The sequence below is a fragment of the Arvicola amphibius genome, chromosome 12, assembly GCF_903992535.2.
Source record: "Arvicola amphibius chromosome 12, mArvAmp1.2, whole genome shotgun sequence".
In the NCBI taxonomy this organism is placed as follows: domain Eukaryota; kingdom Metazoa; phylum Chordata; class Mammalia; order Rodentia; family Cricetidae; genus Arvicola; species Arvicola amphibius.
In genome coordinates, this window is record NC_052058.2 from 156,504,414 (window position 1) to 156,515,316 (window position 10,903).

At 38.8% G+C, this 10,903-nt stretch overlaps 1 long non-coding RNA gene across 1 annotated transcript; it reads right to left on the reverse strand.

Moving 5' to 3' along the window:
- Positions 1–8,175: 8,175 nt before the first annotated feature.
- On the reverse strand, positions 8,176–10,903 carry LOC119803106. The gene is made up of 2 exons (XR_005283524.1): positions 10,621–10,903; positions 8,176–8,505 (listed from the first exon to the last, which is right to left on the reverse strand). It is a non-coding gene; the product is annotated as an uncharacterized LOC119803106 (long non-coding RNA).

Genomic DNA, 10,903 nt, shown 5'->3' on the forward strand with positions numbered 1-10,903 from the left:
AAATTAACTATGAACATTAATCATTTTTAATCAACACCATTTAAATGAAAGCAAGCATTTATAAGCAATCATTTGAGGAATTTGGGCCTTGTTTTCTCCAAACTGCTTCCTGCTCTTTGTTGGGCAAAGTATTTTTATGGTTTACAGAGATCTTTCAGGGGGTCTTTTTCCATCAAACTACATTGGCCTAGAAGGAATCCACAAGTTCTCATTTTCTGTGGAAACAAAAACAGAACCTCTTTTCCAAAGTAACATATCCTTAAACTCAAATTTTGAAGTCAAGATAACTTTATATGTTGGTTTAGCTTAGCAGCCCCCAGAATCAAATGTATTTCAATAGTTAACTCATTAACAGTCAAAAAATCTAAAGAAAACACAATAGTATACATAATCCAGACTCTGTGTATTTTCCATCTTTTTCCTCTATTACCTTTTAATATTTATTTTATCTTTACTCTTTTAATCTAGCTGTCTATTCTCTCTCTCTCTCTCTCTCTCTCTCTCTCTCTCTCTCTCTCTCTCTCGACCACGTACATTTATCCAACACTGTGACTCTCATTCATTCAGAGGCCTTTTTCTTCTAAATCTGTCTTACTGGGTATCTGTAATCATTTTCTGACCAGAAAAGTTTTTGTTATTTGTTTGTTTGTTTGTTTGTTTGTTTGAAGTGCTAAACAGGAATGACTAGGATTAATGCTACAGCTCTTTCTGTTGGCTCTGCCCCGTCTAAAATGGCAGAAGTATGTTCACCACCTCTGTGAGTCATTCTCACTGCCCCAGCTCCAGGGACACAGTGGGTCTATGTTGCTATTAAACAGTTTGTAACAGCCTGCTCACAGACCCGATTTAAGTGTTCCATAGCAGTGTCTCCCATAAGATCTAGAGCCATTTGTGTTTCCAACATGAATCAGGAAGCCTTCTCTTAAAGAAACTGTGTCTCTGCCTGCAGCCAGGAAATAGAGCATATATGAAAAAATGTGTCTACAAAGAAACTGCAGTGAACTCCTGGTTTTGTGGGTCTAGAAACACTCCTTAAAAAAAAAAAAAGCTTTTTTAGGTCTTATGTGAATCTATGACAGACAGTGGGCATCATTTGTAATCAGAGACTGCATTTCTTTTCCTAGCTGCCCAGACCTGAATAATCAAACAGAAACTATATTAATTACAACACTATTTGTCCAACTGCTCAGGTATATTCCTAGCTAGCTCTTACATCTTAAACTAACTTATTTGTATTAATCTGTGTGTCTCCATGAGGCTTCAACAGCTAAATGGTGTCTCCCTGACTCCACCAACTCCCTATATATTTCTGTTCAGCTTTCCCACTTGACTCTACTCTACTAAGCCATTGACCAAAACAACTTTATTTATCAACCAATAAAAGCAACACATATACAGAAGGACATCCCATATCATTTTACTACACTTTATATAGCAAAATTTCCCAGTGAATTTTGCATTTTTTCTCATTTCTGGCTAAGTTTTCTTCTACTTCAATGTGCTCTCAAAGGACATGTGATTGTTTGATCCAAAATGGCAGAAACCAATTCCCCTCTTTATAAGGTCACCCCAGTGTCAATTTTGCAGTCCTTCAGATCATGACCGAACCTTCTGCATGAACTTGCTCCTTCTGCCTGCCACTGTATCTTCCCCTGTGAGAAGATGCAGTTTGGTAGTACTTGTTCTTATCTCAAAATGAAAGATGCTACACAAGGAGACAGATCTTTCTTTGAGGCTTTGTGAGCTCTGCCAGATTGCTTTATTCTGTGAGAAGCAGGGGTTGAGTCTGTATGCTTCCTGAGGGCTTACTTCCACCAGGGAAAACCAGCAGAGACCAAACAGAACCATGAAAATATTTGATTCAGACCTTGGGGTATAGAAACTTTCCCCTTTACTTTAATATAATAAAAAGTAGATTCAACAGACATATTGCACATTGAAAGTGCTTAGAACTAGACACAGGCCAGGATTTGCATGCTGACACCATCACTTGTAAACTGAATGGTATCCACAAAACGATCAGGTTATACTGGTGATATGCCTACATTATGGCTGTGCCAAGATTGTGCTTTCTTAGTACAATTCCAAGTATATGAAATAGAACATATTTAATAAAAGTGATTGTCTCTCTTTTACCCAGAAACACAAATAGTAACATGTCAAATTATTGAAATCTTGGTAATTATACAAATGTATTATAATTTCTAACCTCCAATGTATGCCTCTCTAAGATAATATATAATTATTTCCACATTTCCTTATACAAAATAATCAGTTTAAGCAATTAAAAATGATGTGTTTATCGATAACCTATAAACTAAATTCAAAGTTTGTTGGTGAAGAATTTAACTTGAGAGCTCTATAAAGATATATATATATATATATATATATATATATATATACACACACACACACACACATATATATGCTGGGTGGTAATGATATACACCTTTAGACAGAAACAAGTGGATCTCTAAGTTCAAGGATAGCCTAGGTTACAGAGTTAGCTCCAGGAAAGCCAGCATTACATAAAGAAACCCTTCATGAAAAATATATGTAAATATATATATATATATATATATATTTAAATTTGTGTTATATTATTTACGACAAAATCTTAACAATCTTCACAACAAAACAATAAGAGAAAGATTCTCCAAAGAATATTGATATTTATGTGGAAGGAGAAGCACAATGCAGAAAGAATATGCAGGTGACAGTTAACTGGGGACACATCCGGAGAGCCTGAGACAAAGGAAGTAGACAAGGGGAAACTTTAACATGATTAAAGTAGGAAAGACTGCATCAGCAGTTTTGAAACAATTCTTTTTAGTCATATGATTAAAATTGAGAGTGGAGTCCATTTAAGGCTGAAAGGCCAGTTCCTGGCACGTTTTTACAGACTCCTTGTATGTGGTTAAGAAATAATACTCACCGCCATTTTATGTGTTTAAGATGACCTTGACGGCTGTCTCATGCAACAGTCAATGTAAAGCAACCTTTACATTAGGAACACATTCTTCATAGCTTCCTGACTTTATTAAATTGGGGGGGGGGGGTGGCGTAGGAGTGATACAAGCAACTCCATTTATCTCTAACTTTCAAGTTAAACGTAAAAACATCTATATAACTACACGGTACATAACCTGTCTGTACATATGGTCTGAACATTTTGCTTTCTCTACTACTTAAAACAATTTTATGCAATCTTTTTGGAACTTTGGACGTGCAGATTTTCCTGATTTTCTGGTTTTGCCTGTTACACTTTTCTTCTCAAGATAACTGGAAGATCAAAGTTGTCTGGAGGGCAGGGGGGCTGCATTTCCCCCGTTCAGTGAGGGCCCAGGATTTTCCCACTATAATGCTTTCTCTCTAATCCTTTTCACCATATTACTGAGGGGTTGCATAAGAAAAATTGTCGTCACCAACTTTGAAGTCACAGGGGCTTTTATTTTACCAGTGAAAAGGGGATGTTGTAGGTACACTTTATTATAGCTATCAGAAGAATGCATATTAACCAAGGACAACTTGATTTATAAACATCAATTACACCCTATTCCAAGCCTATATGTTACAAGTTACAACACTTCTGGGGCATGCCCACCTCACAGGAGCATGCTGAGGGAAATAGATGAATAAAGAATGAAATAAATCACACAATTCAGACAGCGGTGGAAGGAGCAACTCTATGAAGTTGCCACACACAGGAACATTTGAGTATTCGTGCTCTATTAAAATAAGGACTTCCTCTATATCTCAGAGGAATTCATCATAAGAGTAAAATGAATTGTTGGACGCCATCAGTGATAAACTAGTGGAGATCCTAATGTTGAGACCTCCAATTCAATTTCATTTTTTCTACACTGAAACTTTAGTAAAGAAAAGAACTTTCACATCTTATCCTAATTTTACCACTGTCCATCCTACCTAAAGTTGCCTCTGTCTGTCTGTCTCTCTGTCTCTCTCTGTCTCTCTCTCTCTCTCTCTCTCTCTCTCTCTCTCTCTCTCTCTCTCTCTCTCTCTCTCTCTCTCTCTCCATTATCCTATCTCTTCTCTCTCTTAAATAAAATTTGTCTCTTTAAAAGACTAACATGCCGGGCGGTGGTGGCACACTCCTTTAATCCCAGCACTCGGGAGGCAGAGGCAGGCGGATCTCTGTGAGTTCGAGGCCAGCCTGGTCTACAAGAGCTAGTTCCAGGACAGGCTCCAAAGCCACAGAGAAACCCTGTCTCGAAAAACAAAAACAAAATAAATAAATAAATAAATAAAAGACTAACATTTCCTCCTCACATTAAAGTCTCCACCCCAATTACTCTTACGTGTTTAAGCTTCTGATTATAATTTTTAAATTAATAAGCTGATTGGCCTAGGATCTCAGGTTTCTTATTAACTCATAACTTATATTAGCCCATAATTCTTGTCTGTGTTAGCCATGTGCCTTTTTTAGCAAGGCAGTCACATCTTGCTTCCTCTGTGTCTGGGTCATGACTGTAGACTGAAACTTCCTTCTTCCCAGAAGTCTTGTTGCCCCACCTATACTTCCTGCCTGACAACTGGCCAATCAGCATTTTATTAAAAATAATACAAGTGACAGGATAAAAGACCATTGTCCCACAGCACTCCCCCCTTTAAAAAAAACCAAGAATTTTGATTCTAATATCCTTTGTTTAGCTTTTCTTTTGACCGTTACCAATAACAATTTGTAATCAACATTCTAAACAAAAGAAAATATCCATAGTCCATTTGGGGGGAATGTTGGTATAGTTTTCCAGGTTACTTCCTGCTGATTAGGGATGCTGATAATCTTACAAGGACCTAAAGAAAATTTAAAATTATGGTCAAATTCTTATTGGAAAATTCTATGAGGCTTGATCATTTCAGGCAGCAGGCTTGAATCTGTTCTGGATGTAGAACTCAGACAACTGGACTATGTGCTCCTTTTGGAGATTTCTCAAGAGTCTTCCTTTGATCAAACCTGAATTTTCTTAACCCAGAATGAATCCACAGCCTTTCATTTTCTTTGGAACTAAAGCAAAACCTTTTCTCCAAAGTAACATATATTTTGACTTCAATTTTGAAGTCAAGGTATTTTCAAAATAACTATCTTGGATTAATTCAGCAGCATTTATAAACAAATATCTTTTAAGAGCTGTTACTCCTTCCTCAAGTTCAAAGAGAACATAATAACATACAGTATCCAGAGTCTCTGTGTACTTTTCATCTCTACATAGCTTTATTTTAACCTCTATTTCTCCCCCCCCCCCCCTTTCTTTTTCTCTCTCTTGGCTTTTCAAGGCAGGTTTTCTCTGTAGCTTTGGATCCTGTCCTGGAACTAGCTCTTGTAGACCAGGCTGGCCTTGAACTCACAGAGCGCCACCTGCCTCTGCCTTCCAAGTGCTGAGATTAAAGTTGTGCGCCATCACTGCCTGGCTAATTTTTGATGTTTTGAGACAGGGTTTCTTTTTTGTATCTTTGTCCTGGAACTCACTCTGTAGACCAGGCTATCCTTGAACTCACAGAGATCTGCCTGCCTCTGCCTCCCAAGTGCTGGAATTAAAGGTATGTGCCATCACATCTTAAATTCATAGAGGTCTGCCTACCTGTCTCCCAAATATTGGGATTAAAGGTGTGTGCCACCACACCCAACTACTCTCTTTTTTGATTTTAGGAATTTTAACCTTTTTATTTTTCTCTCCCAAGCCTGCATATATTTTTTAACATACTGTAAACCATTTAGAGGTTTAGCAGAACCTCTTAAAGGAGCTGCACCTGAGAATATGCTGCTATCAATAAGCCGTGCTTAACTCTATTCTATTCTAGAATACTTCCCAAGCTCTCTCAGGCTTTATGTGGCTGCAGTTTTCCACGCCATTTGTTGACAGAGGTTTTTGTACCACCTGGTCCTGCCGGCATTCAGCCCCAAAGAAATACACAGAGGTCTACATTAATTAATAAACTGGAGAGAGAAGCCTTGTAGCCTGGCCAAGATCTTATGCATGCATCGTGAAAGTACATGATCAAGAAAGCTGGAAGCTGCTCACTTGTGACAGCACAGAAGTAAAGAGAGAGAAGGGAAGAAATTGACCATGGTTCCTCTTGAGGGCGTTTCCTCTGTATTAGTGTGGATCCCTTTACCCACTGAGTCTGCCTGCCAGCCAATGCTAATTTTTTAATATTCATTGTTTTGCTTGTTTGTTCACCCATCAAACATGTTCTCTCTGAAGACTTCTGGGAGCCAGGTTATGAGTGAAGAAATTGGGAATTCCAGGTTGGGCAGAGATTAAGTAAGGATTAACTATTAAGAGATTAACTATGGCTGGAGTTTATGAATCTGGTGAACAACCATGTTTGGTAACCATTTTTCTAATTTCAGTATAATAAAGAAAGAAATGTACTGTAAAAAAAACTAATTGGCCTAGTATCTCAGTCTTCTTATTAACTCTTATAACTTATATTAGCTCATAATTCTTGTCTGTGTTAGCCATGTGGCTTGGTACCTTTTTCGGTGAAGAGGTCACATCTTGCTTCCTCTGTGTCTGGGTCACAACTGATTATTCTTATTTATTGAATTATATTGATGATTTTTCCAAGACTGCTATTGGCTATTATATAATGGTGACACAGTTCCTTTGAATAAGACCATTGGATTATTTTGGTCACTTATTTGTAGTGGTTTTCCTCCTACATAAGGCATTAACTGAGTGACTTAAGGTAGAGTTTAGACAATAACTGTTCACATGCAACACGTAGTAGAAAGTCAGAGCTGGAGAAGTTGCTGGATCTAATGATAGAAACATCTCTAGATTTACTAAGACTCACAGGTGCTGGGAGAGGGCAATCTGAGTCATTCTGTAGCCAGATTTCAATTCTGACACAATTGTGCTTTTATTGTAGTAATCATTGCTAAAACAGCATTAGTAATTATCAGATAAAAGTAAGAAGTGAGGAGCAGAAGGAGAGAGAACATGAGAAAGAAAGTCAGGACCGTGAGGGAACCTCCAGCTGGCGACAGATGGGGAAGGTCACTGAGCGCCACATTGGAGCACTGGACTGACCTCCCAAGGTCCCGATGAGGAGCAGAAGGAGCGAGAACATGAGGGAGAAAGTCAGGAACGAGAGGGGTGCGTTCACTCATGGAAACGGTGGGACAGAACTAATGGGAGATCACCAACTCCAGTTGGAATGGGACTGATGGATCATGCGACCAAACCCGTCTCTCTGAGTGTGGCCAACAGCGGGGGCTGACTGAGAAGCAAAGGACAATGGCTCTGGGCTCTGATTGTTCTTCATGGACGGGCTCTGTGGGAGCCTTCTCAGCTTGGTCTATCACCTTCCTGGACCTGGGGGGAGTTGGGAGGACCTTGGTCTTAGCATAGAGTGGGGAACCCTGATGGCTCCTTGGCCTTGAGAGGGAGGGAGGGGAGGTATGGGTGGAGGGGAGGGGAGGGAAGGGGGAGAAGGAGGGGAGGGAAGGGGGAGAAGGAAGGGAGGGAGGGGGGAGGAGGAGGGAAGGAGATGGAAATTTTTAAATATAAAAAAAATAAACCATGAGAAAAAAAATAAAAAGAATTATGAAGAGACAACTCTCTTAATTTCTTGAGACCATGTTCCTACGACAAAGAACCTCTTAGAAGCTAAAACTGAAGTCTCTACAGGACAAGAGACACACTTGTTTGTTAACCAAGGTAATAAAGGTGAGAGCTGCTTCCTTCTCTCTAGAGACATTCCATGGCAGTAAGGTCAATTTCTATTTCTAGAGGGAGACACACAGTTTTACCAGAAAGTCTGAAAGATCGGGCATCCTCATCTGAGAGTTTCTTAGGTTTGAATCCACTTTCTGTTACTGTAACATATACTTGGGATTAATAAGTACCAAGAGGAAAGGTTGGCTTTGGTTCCCAGTGTTAGAGATTCCATTCTATGATTGATTTGCCTTGTGCATCAGAACACTGTACTGGGAAATGACTGCCGGAACAAAGCTATTCGGCTCCTGCTCTGAAAGGGAGCCTAGCACTGCATGAGAAATGATGTCATGCTTTTCTTTTGACTAACATCCTTGAAATCAGAGGCGGATGAGTCTTTCATTAGCTATTGTAATAACACAACTTGTCTGTTGCCTACAACATGCAAGTGTTCCAATGAAAACCAATAAAGACAGTCAATGTGCCACAAAAGTTCTGTTTTATCCATCTTTATTCAAACTCTAAGCAACCAGAAAGTTTAGATAGCTAATTTCTTTATCATTCCCTTAGGGCAGAGAAGTGAGCAGTTCATAGCAGATTAACTTCGAAAGCATCCTGACAGGCTTCACTGTGTTAAAATGGTTTTAATGGAGTTCATCAGTTCCTCCCAGTCTGTGTCACAGACCCAATAAATAGAGCCAGTTCCCACAGTGAAGTCTATCAGGGTGGCCACACCCTAGCGTCGTCAGCTGAAAGTCTGTGTCCACTTAACTGGGAGTCTGCTTGGAGTCCAAGACATGTGGCACCAGCTTTGGAAGTGATCCTAGAGTTGGAAGCCAAAACTGTCACTTGCATGGGTTTGGGACTTGGTGGCAGCACAAATTTCATTCATTACATTTTAGACTCAAATTTTCCTCTGTTGCTCTTGTAGACCAGGCTAACCTCAAACTCATAGAGATCCACCTGCCTCTGCCTCCCAAGTGCTGGGATTAAAGATGTGCGCCACCACCTCCCAGCAAGCCATACATTTTAAAATTTACAAAAAATAACACCTTATCTTTTACTTAGGGGATATAGTTGTTCTCAAAAAATGCAGGCCTAGTCTATGTCTTTATTACTAAAAGATCATATGAATGAAAAAGAAAAAATAACACTAAAACAAGCTAAATATAGTAAAAAGAAAAACATCACTATGAATTAAAGGTGGGCCTAGTTAGTTAAGAACCAGCAAAGTTATTGGAGGTAGACCTATCCAGGAATTTTTTTTCCTAAAATATTTAAAAATTAGTTGTACTGAATGCTTCATTAAGAAAAAAAAGAGAGAGAAAGTAGTTAGCTAAAATATGTGGAATTTTGAACATGTTAACTATTTTGAAAAAAAATAAAAGTAGAGATCCTAAAATTCACAAAGATGGAAATGTCTGAAAAACTTATGAAAGCATTAAATGAACTTACTTTTCACTTGAACAGCAAAACAAAACAAAACAAAACTAAATACTTCCCATGTACTGAGGAATTTAATATATTTAAATTTGGCAATTAAATTTAGAAGGACAGTGAGGATTTTTAACAAAGAGCACCAGAAGCACAGCTAGTCAAAACATAAGTGAACCCTGCATTGTACACCACGTATAAACAGGTCCTTAGGAGACGTAAAAGCACAAGGCTCAAGTTAAATAAATATGTATCTGAAATAGCTCAAAGAATTTTTAAAAATCTGAAATGTTTACATTTAAAACAACTCAGAAAGAGGAGGCTTTCATCAGGAGCCTGGTGAGGCTGCTAGAAACTTCTGAACCCACTGGAGGCAGTGGGCCTTGCTAGGGTTGTTCTGGGTGGAGATCATGTTGGTCTCTATCAGTCCTGCTGCTTTTCTGCAGGAACAAAAGTACCTTGGGCTGACAGGATGACTCAGCAAGTAAAGGCTGTTAAGTAATTCACTTGCTTGATGATCTCTATAATGCAATTTATAGAATGAAAGCTTTCTATTAAGACTGAAAATAACGGGGAGGGAGAAGGGAGAATGAGGGAAGGACAGGGAAGAGAGAAAGGAGTGAGGGGAAACTGTGATCAGGCCAGGAAAAATTTGATTAATAAAAAAGAGTGAAAATAAGATTGAGGAGAAAGGTGTTGAGCATGTTACCATTTAATAGACATAACCCAAAATATTTGTGTGTGTGTGTAAGTATGTATGTATGTGTGTGTGTATTTCTTATCAAAAGAATATTGCTTCCAGTGTATAATCTATGGCAGTGTTGTTCTAAATATTTCACATAACAATTTATTCAAAACCTCAGGGTCTCTCACTGAGCCTGAAGCTCACCCATTTGACTAGGTTGACTGGCCTATGTACCCCAGGGAACTTCCTGTCTGTACCTGTCCAGTGCTGTAATAATGGCAGGCACCACTGCTCCTGACTTTCTACATGAGAAGGGGTGTGGGGTAGAACACAGGAACTTAGTTTTACATGGCAAGCCCTTGACTGACTAAGCCACCTCCCAAGCCCTTTTATCAGACTTTATAATCATCAATGTGAGCACTAAAGTTCTATCTATCTATCTATCTATCTATCTATCTATCTATCTATCTATCTATCTATCATCTATCTATCATCTATCTATCTATCTATCTATCTATCTATCTATCTATCTATCTATCTATCTATCTATCTACCCACCCATTCACCTTAAGAAGGTAGAGGAGAAACACATAAATCTCTCTGTCATTTCAATTATGATGCACATTAAACGTTTCAATTCACCCTGTCATTAATTGAGGAGGGTGTCTGATTCTGAAAAGGACAGAACGTCCTCATCTTGGAGAAAGGGAGAGTCTTGACCTTCACCCCTACCACCTTAGGGCAGCAGCTAGCTTGGTTCTCCTCTCTTCTTGGCAAGACACAGTTCTGTTGTTTCAGAACTCACTTTGTTGAAGTTACCTTTTCCTCCTGGCATGGTCTATAACAAAGAAGGAACTGCAAAGCTCTGAAAATAAAACGATGATACATATTTTAGTCTTCCTGTTGCCCAATATGTGTTTTTAAGTTGTTTCAAGCAGGTTAAGTATTTCTTAAGTAGTTGGGCTCAACTTTTACAACTTCTTTCTTCTGCTGGATGAATGTGTCTGAAAGGGAACAGAACAATGTAAGAAATACCAAGTTCATCACCCACTATCACAAGTGTTCACCCAGTGAAACCTGCTCATCTTAACGCTGGAGAGTA